Here is a 12,426-nt window from a genome sequence, read left to right on the forward strand (position 1 = left end):
CAACAAGCGAACACGACAGTCTTGATCGTACCAGAAGATCTCTCCCGAGATCGACCTCCAAGTTTCAGGTAACCCTCGGAACACTTACCTTTACCATAACCCCATTACAACCATGATAAGTCTTCATGATATTTGTATGCGTACATTGAATAAGTTTTGATTGTTAGATGAAAGACAAATCTTAGAAAGCATGATTAGAGGAGAATTGAGTGAATTGACCCTATACACTTGAGTGATTAGAGCGGATACACATCTGCTGAGGGTTCAAACGCTCAATTACATGTTTTCAGTTATTATTATTGCTTATCTTGCAAGTCGTTAATTCTTTTCAATAACTGTAATCAATTATGGATTTGACTTAGTTAAGATTGCTTTTGCCCTTATGTTCATATATGCTTTCTTGGAAATTGATTTATTTTGACTAAGTAGTTATATTCATGTAGATAGATTGCATGTAGGTAGTTTACTTGCATTGAATAAATATAATACCCCTTGTTTCCTTCTTGAGTATAGCATGAGGACATGCTATTGTTTAAGTGTGGGGATGTGATGAATCCACATTTTATGGTATTTGTTTGCCCTATTCGGGTGGATTTTATCAACTTTTCCTACACTTATTCAATGAAATAGCTTAGTTTTGTGATCTCTTCCTAAATTGTGCTTGAAAGTGAAAACATGCTTCTTAGGACTTTTAATTGCTAAATTTTATTCACTTTAGTCCCATTTGATGCCTTGATGTGTTTGCTAAGTGATTTCAGGTTTTCAAGGCAAGTATGGGCTGAAGAAGTGAGAAAAAGAGCTTGCAAAAGGGAAGAAACCATGAAGAAATGGAGTTTGGAAGATTCATCGATCCGTGCGTGCGCACAGTGATGCGTGCGTACGAACAAGCGCGAGCTTGGCGATGCGTACACGTGACCCATGCGTACGCGTGACCCGAGTCACGTGAGCTCATTAATGCAAATCGCTGGGGGCGAATTCTAGGCCTCCAAAACCCAATCGAACTCATTTCTGAAGCTATTTCAACCCCAATTCAAGTGGAAGCAAGGGAGGGGGGCAATTAGGATTAGCTTTTACATGTTTTTCTCTTAGTTTTCTAGAGAGAGAAGCTCGCCCCTCTCTCTAGAATTAGGTTAGGTTTAGTTTAATTTCCTTTAATTTCAGTCTTTTAATTCTTGTTCTAGTGTAGTTTCCTTTATGTTTTCATGCTTTCTTGTCTTTATCTTCTTCATCTCTTTTGTTTTTTCCTTTATTTTGTCATTTTTATGTTTATGGACACTTTTGTTGAATTTAATTTTAATTAATGCAAATTTATGTTTCCATGTTATTCTTGCTTTCTTTAGTTGTTATAATCATTTTCTTGCCTTGGGTAGTTAGATTTTATTTTTAATGCAATTTAATGTTATTTTATTTTCATGCACAACAAGTGTTTGATAAAATGCTTGGCTTAATTTTTACTTAGTTTTTCTCCACTCTTGGCTTGGAATTGATGACTTTGGTGATCCTTGAGTCATTGATGTCCATTCTTGTTTGATACATTAGAGTAGTTAGTTGATTTGGTTTCCCTTGACTCTAAGTAACCCATTAATAGTGTTGACTATGACTTAGGGATTGGAATCAACTATGCCCATTTGACTTATTCTCGATGTAGGATTGACTAAGTAGGATTAACTCTTCATAATCATCATGTATTTGTGGTCAATGGCTAGGATAGGTAACGTTAGCTCTCAATTACTTGCCAAGAGGTTTCTTGCATTTTAATTCTCCTTTCCTTGCATTTAATTGCTTTGAATTTAATTGCTTTGACTTTTAATTCCTTGCATGATCATTTAATTGCTTTCATTTAATTTCTTACATGTTAAGTTACTTTCTCGCTATTTACATTTCTTGCCTCTCTTGCAAACAATCATAGCCAATAATTGAGCACTTCAATTGCAACTCCTAGGGAAGACGACTCGGGATTTCAAACTCCCGGTTATTGTGTTTTGATTGTGACATCTTTAGAGAATTTAAATTTGATTGGGAATTAATTATTGATCTAGACTATACCTGCAATGAAGAGATTCTATTATGTGAAAATCTAGATCAACGATAAATTCCATCTATCAAGTATCTAGTCTCAACCTGGAGCAAGTGGGGGCGAGTCACTGCATCTACCCAGGTAAACTTGTATGTCAGATATTGCCATTTAGATCTTTAGATCATAATTCATCAATATCATCATCGCCATCAATCATATCTCATTCAGCATTATCAACGCTGCATTATCATAATCATATTTATCATTCTCAATCAAAATCAATCATCATCATTTCTCATTATCATAATCATTACTAATCTTGTCATTAATAACATAACCATCATCATTAATCACACTCATCATCCCACATAACTATAATCAACCGAAATCATCACCACATTCATAATCATCACTAATCTGATCCTTGATAACATAATCATCAATATTCATTATAATCTCAGTATTTACATATCTCAACTTAAATCACAACACTCAATATACTCATCAACAACTCTGCCAAAATCCTGTTCCACACCCTATATCATTCACCGAGTGAGGCTTGGACCGTTACATACGGCTTGGGGTATGAGGTCTCTAATACAACACGCTAGACTCGAGGTCAAGGTTGTATACTAACTCAAATAGAACATAATCATTCATAGCCAACAACAATCTAACTCAAACACAGTATAATCCCTTCAATCTTATTAAATCATTTCTCTAATTAATCACTTTTTAATTTGCCAAGTCAAACTTCTCTAAATCCTCAATTTCAATATAATACTCCCAAAGTCCTCAACCATTATCTCAAAATTCTTATAAATCAAAACTTACTATATCCTTCTCTAAGTATCTCTTTTTTCTTCTACTCCATTACCTAACTCTATTAGCACTCTCTCCTCTCACACTTTCTAAATCCAAGCCCGTGGTTTGATAAATTAATTTGTCTTTTTAAAACTTCAACTAATTAAATAAATCTCTTTTTGTCATTATTTAAAATTAGATAAGTTAAATCATAAATAATTTTCACAAATTAATATCATAGAACTCATCTTTCATTTCAACCAAACTTCCAAAACTCTTTAAATTTTTACAAAAATTTTGACAAAACCTCCCCTAAAAACCTGAGTTTACCACCCAACGGGTCCCTCTATTCAACCTCAACCCAACAAAATCAGCATTTCAAATAAACATTTCCAAGTCCATCATTCAGAACCAATCATTAACAATTTTACTCTAAAAATCAAAATCAACATATTCAATCATTTTCACCAAAAACTCAAAAATCAACTAATCACAACTGAAAAATTACTTCCATCATAGGCATTCATTCATTTACATTAATTTACTAAACTCATCATGTATTTAAGTCTAAAATATTTTAATTTTAAAATGATCTCTTACCTCAAGAAATCAAGCTCGCAACGATTTTAATGCAATAAACCCTTTATTATCGTTGATTTTCAACAACGGCAACAACCTCGATGATCTCCAAGCAACCGCAATGATTACAGCAACAACGTATCTAACGTAAATTTAGATTTAACGTCAAAAAGTGAGGTTAAGCGAAACTAGAATAAATTATTATGGCAAAAAGAGGTAAAACAGATTCGATCTTACCAGGAGGGATAGCCAAGAATACTGCAGCAGCAACTCCAGCAACCACAAGCGCGGCATGCAATAGTGGTACACAATCCTACGATATCAAGTACCTCAATTTCTTTAACAATCTAAAATCGAACACTAGCTACAAGGGTTCGGAATTAAAATACACTTATTGTGACAATAAAACGAAGCAGTAGCAACTCCGACAACTACCCCAAGCGACAGCGGCGACTAGAAGCTCTGGTGACGGCGATTGTAACAACCATGCAGTTACGATAATGTTCCCGAAATTCAAAAGAACGGAAAATAGAAGCAAGAATACTCTTACCAACAGTGGATCCCGACGACAGCAGCGCTAGTTTCTGGCGACAGAGGCTCAGCGACGCATCTTCAGCAGCGGCGATGGAGCACGCGACGACGGTGGCTAAACTCAACAACAACGGCAATGCCACTCGTGACGATGCGACGACGAGGCTTACGGCTCCACATAGCAGCGACAGAGGTAGATTCTTCCTCTCCTTTTCGTCGTGGTTCCCATCGCGCCTATCCCTCTCAGTGACAGTGATGGTCTCGACGATAGCTGACTCAAGGCGACGGCGATGTGGACAACTTCAGTCAATGATAGTGGCGGCGACAGCGGCATCAAGCCTTGCCGGTGCTACTTCTCCCTCTCTCTCTCTCTCTCTCTTCATCTCCACTCTGTGTGTGTATTGAGTTTTGGGAAGAAAGGGGTAGCGGATGTTGGTTTAGAGGAGGGCTAGGGTTAGATGAAAATTAGGGTTTTGTTTAGTTAGGGTTAAGGTTTGATTTGGGAATTTTCGGTTAATCGGAATTTGGTAATTTTAATCAAATTAGGGTGTAGAGTATTACTTTAAAATCTAATTTAATCCCTTAAAATTACTTTGAGAATACTATTATTTATCCATTTTACTAATTAACTTTCAATCAAATGCTCTAATTTAAAATAGAAGATAATATAATTAATTTTCTTTATCCATAAAACTTAAAGTATTAAATTCCAAAAATATCAATTATTTAAATTAAATCATCTAAAATGGTTATTATTTTACAACTACTAAGCTTTATAATTTAAAGAAAGAAAGTTATTCAATAATTATAAAATTAGATAATCATTCTAATTTTAAATAGTCCAAACCTCATTATTTTCAAATTTGTAAAACTTTAAATTGTAAATAGGAAAATACTCAATAAATATAAAGTTAGATAAAAATCTTAATTTCTTTCAAATTTAATTTATCAAAACTTGTTTTAATTATCTTTAATAAAATAATTTCTGGAATCAAAGACTCTAATGAATAAATAAATTGAAATTATCTCATAATAAGATTTTTCCAAAAATTCTAGGCCTTACATTCTCCACTCTCAGCTTGAGAGTAAAAAAATCTTGATGCTCAAGTCAAAGTAACTGTAACACCTATACTGTAAGAATGTCACACTTCTGGTTGCGCCACTCTGAAAGCGAGGAGATTACAATAAGAACCATATATTTAATAATAAAATAGGAGCTTTTAATTCGAAACTGTATTGACTTTTCTTTTGAAAAACCGAAAATACTTTTTCTTATAAAACCGTACATACATACATAAAAACCAATCACAATCACCTCATATATGTATATACAAATAATAACTAGAGTTCATTATACACGTACTTACCAACATTACATATCATTACAATTCACAACTCCTATCCCTCTTTACAAAAATATAATAATAATGGCGAGAAAAAAAATAACTAAACTAATGCAACAATATCGCATAACCAAAAGCGCAATAATCTCTTCATATGCTTCTTCATCCGTTTTCTGAAAAGTTAAGGCTGTAGAGGGGTGAGAACATAACCACACGGTCTTACCAGAGAAGTTGTAGAATTGTCATAAGAGGATATATAAAAAAAAAAGTTGTTTTCAGCTGCAGTGATTATCGCTCGTCTTATGAATCTTTTCAAAAATGAACAATTAATTATCGAAAATCCAAATCCATATTTTACATATAAAAATTCCAAGCAATCATAATATTTCATAACATTTTACTGCTTACCAAAGAACCATTCTAATCAAACTTACCACTGATTCATCCAATCACGGCCTCCGGCCCAAACATAACCAAATCACGGCCTCCGGCACAACATAAATCAAATCACAGCCTCCAGCTCAAAGCATAATCAAACCAACAATTAAACCACCATAATATGAACCAACCAATCACAATCACAAGTAAATGAAGTTCAAACATAATCAAGAACAATTACAGCAAGTATAGCAATTAGCACTTAATCAGAAATATTCACATAGGCAAACCAAATACAATATGCACACCTAAATCATGTCACATAGATGCATATGATGCATGCCTGTCCTACTGGCTGTGAGCTCACGTGTCGGTTATAATGCTAAACTCGACACATCTGATAGCTAACCCAAATGTTGAGTTTATTGAGTTTATTGATATGATTTTTTTCTGTTATTTTGGATATGAATTTATTGAGTTTTGTTGAGTTTTTAGTGTTTGAAGCCTATTTGAATACTACTTTGAGGCGCTATGTGGTTTAAATCATTTTAGGAAAAATCCGGACAAGTTTGGCAGAGTTCATGCAGAAGAAAAAGGAAGAAATGCATTGTTGCCAAGCTGGCGCTAAACGCCACTACTGGGCGTTTGGCGCCAGATGCCTTGTACCGTGTGCAAGCTCTCTGCTGAACTGGTACTAAATACTGCTGCTGGCATTTAGCGCGGGAGACATCGTAATTCATGCCCAGAATCAGAAGTTGTCGGTGCTAAACGCTTAGCACTAGTAGCGCGGAATTAAACATTAATGAAGGCCTCATTGGATGAAGATTTGGTTAATAATTTATTTTGTTTTATTATCCCTTAGTTATTTTTATTTACAAACACGATCTTTTAGGTTTAGAATTTATTATTTTATTTTATTTTTAAATCAGATTAGGTTAGATATAAAAGGGAAAATATTTAGCTCTTCGGGCTACCTTCTCTCTAGCTACCTCATTCTAGTTTTCACAGATTTTGAAACCCTAGTTTTTCTCTGAGTCATGAGTAACTAATCCTTCTCTGTTAAGGTTAGGAGCTCTGTTTATTCTATGGATTAATACTATTGCCATTCTATTTTAATTAATGTATTGGTTTCAATTTCAAGGATTTGCTTTCGTTCTTCATCTTAGGGATTAGGGTATATTGGAAGATAACCCTTTTTCTACTTGAATTCTTGTTAAATCTTGGAAAAGTAATTTACTTGCACAAAAGCTTGAAAGTAATTCCTCCTGAACACTAATTGCTTGGACTTAACAGGATACGTGACATATAATCCTCTTATATTTGAGTAATTCGGGTTTTTGTAGCTAATAAACTAGAGTTGGACTTGAACCTCTAATCGAAATTAAGTGACCAACGAATTGGCGGTTAACTAGGTTAGAGGAGACTAAATTACTAAGGAATTAGGGTTTAGTCAATTATAGTTTGCCATAAATTGAATCTTTCATGATTAAAATAGTTAGTAAGAAGTGTAACACTCCAATTACCTTAAGCCTTACCTCTAGCAGTAAAGCAAAGGTTAATCAGAGGTTACGACAATTCTAAGACTTATACATATTTATATATAGAAGGGAATAATATATTCTAGAAGCCCGATGAAGGATTAAGCTCAAAAATAGAGTTACAAATGCGCGAAACACACGAAGCTAACGCACAAGACACAAGGTATAGATGTAAAAGAATGGAACATATATAGATATAAAAGTATAATAATCATAGGGAACTAGCCGCAGCTTGCGGAGTTTAAGACGACTAGTTTCAAATAGAAAAATACAAAGTTTTGGAGTAAAACAGTTTATACAACTTATCTCTCAAGTAAGCCTCTAAGGCCATAAAGATAAATATACAAGAGGTGAGAGAATACTACAACAAAATCAAAGCAGAAATAAATATGGAGGGAACCATACTCCACTCTGTCACCATATCCGTAATTTCACCAAGGTGAATTTACGACCTGCATATGAAAAATAACAACAACATATGGTATGAGAACCGAAGGTTCTCAATATGGTAACAGTGCCCAATAATGTAAGATGTAAGGCTCTGGGACGCCGAAGGCAATCCTAGAACTTCACATCGAACCGATATTCAAGCTTAGAACAAATATAATTAACGTAAACCTTAAACAATAAAAAGGGTTTTCTAAACTTAAAGAATTCTAACTAATACTAACCACACTGCTGTATCCCACAGCCTTCGCCAACCTAACCTCCGTGCGATCCCATCGCCACCACCTACCTAACCTCCTCAGCACCAGACAAACACAAGATAAATGCAAGCAAGTAAAACACAGATAGTATTCATTTACAACAAGTAATTCAAGAAGCAAGTAGGCATGTTATACAATTAGGCAAGCTCAAGTAAACAAAGCAAACAAGCATATAGAAGATGCATATGATGAATGTCTGTCCTATTGGCTGTGATATCACATGTCGGTTATAATGCCAAACCCGACAGAAAATCCGGTCGACAACTCCCGGATTAGTCTTTCTATTGCGCATAAGGAGGAATAATTCCGAGGGATAAGTGCCCTACCACCTTCTCTTTTCAGAGGAAAACATTCCGAGGAAGCGTGCCCTACCACCTTCCTCTGGTTGCCACATGATTCTGTGGGCTAGTGCCCTACCACCTTGCAATCAGAGAGAAATTGCATTCTAAGGAGGAAAATTCCGAGGGATAAGTGCCCTACCATCTTCTCCTTTCAGAGGAAAACATTTCGAGAGAGTGTGCCCTACCACCTTCCGCTGGTTGCGAGAAATATGAGTGAGAAGTCCAGCTTCAACTCTAACATTCGAACGTAGGCGGGAGACTGCCACAGCCCCTACGACGGAGAACAATGCATATCATAATCACATATTCAATCTTAGAGGTCCCTGCTCATAGCACACTTCCACTCATACTCGTCACAACCATCATCAATTCATAACTTTCCATTTCGAACTCACTAGTTCGTCAATTCCTCAATTCATATACCATTCTTCCTTCGCAATCCACCAAACACATACTCATTACACCAGAAACATAAGCCTCCGTTCTCTAACTTTTCAAAATACAACCAACTCAAAACCTCCTAAGACCTTTCCCATGTTTGATACCCAAAATTAAGCCCAAGAGTCTTAAAATAGTGTTACAGAAGCTTACAAGCTTGTTAGAAAGGTGAAATAGTTGAAAACAAAGTTTAAGTTTGAGAAACAGGGCGTGTGCGTATGCACAGGGGTGTGCGTGCGCACGCCCAGTAGATTTTTAAAACGTGTGCATACGCACAGGTACAAAAATTCACAAGTCTGTTCACTCGCACAAGCTGTGCTAGCACCCTCAACAGACTGCCCTTCCCAACTTGTGCGTGCACACAGGGCTGTGCGTACGCACAGGTCACAATTCTTTCTTGGTATGTGCGCGCACAAGCTGTGCTAGCGCTGCAAACAGAGTGCCTGCCTCTGCATGTGCGTACACACAGGTCTGTGTGTGTGCACAGATGTAAAATTTCGTAGAGGTGTGCGTGCGCACATACCAGAAATCACAAAATTCTGCAACTTTGCAGAATTTCAGATTTTGACACCAAACTTTGAATGATCATAACTCCCTCTTCAAAAATCCAAATTTTACAAACTTTATATCAATTTGAAGAGTTTTCAATGAACTTTAATTTAAATTAAATTTCAATAAATTTTGAAAATCGAGGTTCAAGTTATGATCCGTCAAAGTTTACCAAAAATCCATTTTTACCAAAAGTCACAATCCTCAACCAAAATCAAACCAAAGCCATAACAAACTCCAAATTACATCATAACTCACCCTTTGTATTTCATTCCACCATTTATATCAAATTTTCCTTCACATTACATTATTCTCAACCTCAAACATCAACTATATAAGACTAAAATCAATCCTCCACATCATTTATCAACAACAACATCAACCACTACAATTCCTCATATTAATCTCATAAAACTCACATCTTCAAACAATAGTCATCAAAATCGACATTTATTTTGCCAATATCAACATGCACACTCACCCACATCAATCAATATCATAATACATCATTAACACCAATACTTCTCAACAATCACCATCACCCACAAGAATCAATTATTCATCATTACTCATCAACCATATCAACAACCCTTATCAACAACACTAATCATCAATACTCATTAACACCCACAATCCCCAATAATCATCATCAACCCCAATAATCCAATATAACCAACAATTACATCAATTCACATATAATTATTCATACACCAATATCATTCAATCCTATCTTAGGGTCAACTGGCCTAAGTGTCCAGAAACATTACATATTACACAAAGAAAACCGAAACCATACCTTGGCTGATTCCTAATATGCTCAAACCACCACTTTGAGTCCAAACAAGCTTCCAAGACTCACTAACAAGCCAGCAAAGCTCAACTAACATTATATATATCACCAAAATCAAAACTTAGAAACCATAACATACAACACTACAAGGGTTTATGAGCAACTTACCTTGTCCAAAGAGGATTGGGGCAATTTCCAACAATTGCCCGCTACTAGAAATCACCTAAACAACCAAAACCATAAAACTTGCTCAAAACCCAAACCCAAAAATGCACAGAAAGCTAGGCCAGGAAACTGGTGCATGAAGAGAGAAATCTTACCAGATTCTTTAGATAGAAAGGAAGAGCTAGTCGAGAGCTTCGCGTGGCCGCAAACGGCTCGTCAATCGGAGCTTCGGATCAAAGTTATGGAGCTTTGAAGGAGGAGGTGAATAGTAACAATGGCTTCTTCTCCTCTCTTCTTCTAAACTGCACCCCTCTCTCTCTTTTTGCATCAAATGGGCTGAAATTCTCATTAATGAGCTTATATATGTTGGACCTTGGGTCCGGTTTGGATCCGGTTTGGATTCGGTCCAACCCGTTAGCATTTTTAGCTCGTTTGGCCTACTTTGGGCTAAAAACCTTTAAGACTAGTGCCCGGTTTTCAAACCTAAATTATTTTTCTCCTTTTAAAACAATAAATCAATTTTCATAATCTTATTTTTCTCAAAACACAGTACCGGACAGGCTTAAACTAGTTTGACCGGTTCGGCTACCGGTTCTCAGTCTTTCGCAGAAAATACATTTTTCTGACTCAGAAAAATTCATTGAAACTAAATTTTACCTTTATATTTTTAAATTAAAATTTCTAAATTTTGAATCTATTTCGGGCACTAAAATTATTTTATTAAAACGGTTTTACGTGAATAATCTCGGTTCTTACAAGAAGTAGAAATCCGGAAAGTAAACAACTCTAAAACCTTAACTGTTCTATTTGTCTGACTAAGTGAATCAATCAATCATTGTTGCTTGGTTCATCAATCCTTGTGGGATCGACCCTCACTCACTTGAGGGATTACTTGGTATGACCCGGTGCACTTGTCAGTTAGTTTGTGGACATCTCAATTCTGCATCACTTCCAATCAGAGAGAGACTATGATGCAATGATAGGGAATCCTCAACCTAACTCGTTCATACCACATCCAAAAATTGAATCGAAGGGAATCCTCAACCTTCTATCCAATTCTTCGGTGCAACAAGAGATAGAATCCTCAACCCCACTTGTCCACCGTAACAAAAGAGGGAATCATCAACCTCAACTTGTTTACCGCAGCAAGAAAGAGAATCCTCAATCTCAATTTGCCTATCCGTGAGCGGGACAGCGCCGCTGTTCTCACAACATCAATCAACCTCTCAAAACAAAACCAACATTTCTCCACCCTTTTCTCAATTTACCAAAACAAGCTCAAAAACTCGATAATCATATCATCATAATTCAATTTAAAAATTAACACAAGTCAATCAGAATTTCCAATAATAATAATTTCCAAATAACTTACAAAATATACATTGCCAAACCAATTGCAATCCAGCGCCTAAAACAAAGAAATCAACATCACTAAAAATTACGACAATCAATCATTTTCAATAAATCAAGAAAACCAATTCAACAAAACCAATCAACAAACCAGAATAATATATAGCAACAATAATAGTCATATATTAATGAGAACAACCTAGCTAGCTATATTTCCTCTTAGCCTTTTAATTTTCTTTTTCAGCACCAAAAAATTCAAGCTATGTACCCAGCTACATAATCTAGAGGTACAGCACAAATTAAACTTTGTTAATTAACCGTTCAAAACATCTATGATGAAACCAGGCAACCAAAACACCAGAGAAATTAAAGAGCATGAATTATGAATATGCTTGTATCATCTTAATGGAAACATTGTGAAGTCGTGAGAGTATGATGGGCGACCGAGAGGCTGAGCCGGGGGGGTACATCGGGGGAGGTGGGAGCAGGGACTTCTATTCACGACAGAAGGATCCGCGGATTTGGACTAAGGAAGAATATCATCGCTTAGAGAGGGATTCTTTCACTGTCTTTGTGGATAATCTACCGGAGGATATCTCTAGGAGGGAATTGTATCAGATGTTTTGCTGGACTGGGAGAATCAACGATATCTATCTCTGTAGAAAAAAGAAAAGTGAAAAGGTGTACATATTCGCATTCGTTCGATTTACGACGAAAGGTGGTGCCCTCAAAGCTATTGCTGAAATGAACCAATACAGGTTACATGGTAAAACTGTTGCTGTGGGGGAGGCTAAGTTTCGGAGGAATGTGCAGGAGGAGGACCGAAGGGGGCTGGTGGGTACAAAAAGACAGATGGAAGCGAGGCCAGAGAGAATTATTGTGCGGAATGAAGTAGT

The sequence above is a fragment of the Arachis ipaensis genome, chromosome B06, assembly GCF_000816755.2.
Source record: "Arachis ipaensis cultivar K30076 chromosome B06, Araip1.1, whole genome shotgun sequence".
Classification (NCBI taxonomy): Eukaryota; Viridiplantae; Streptophyta; class Magnoliopsida; order Fabales; family Fabaceae; genus Arachis; species Arachis ipaensis.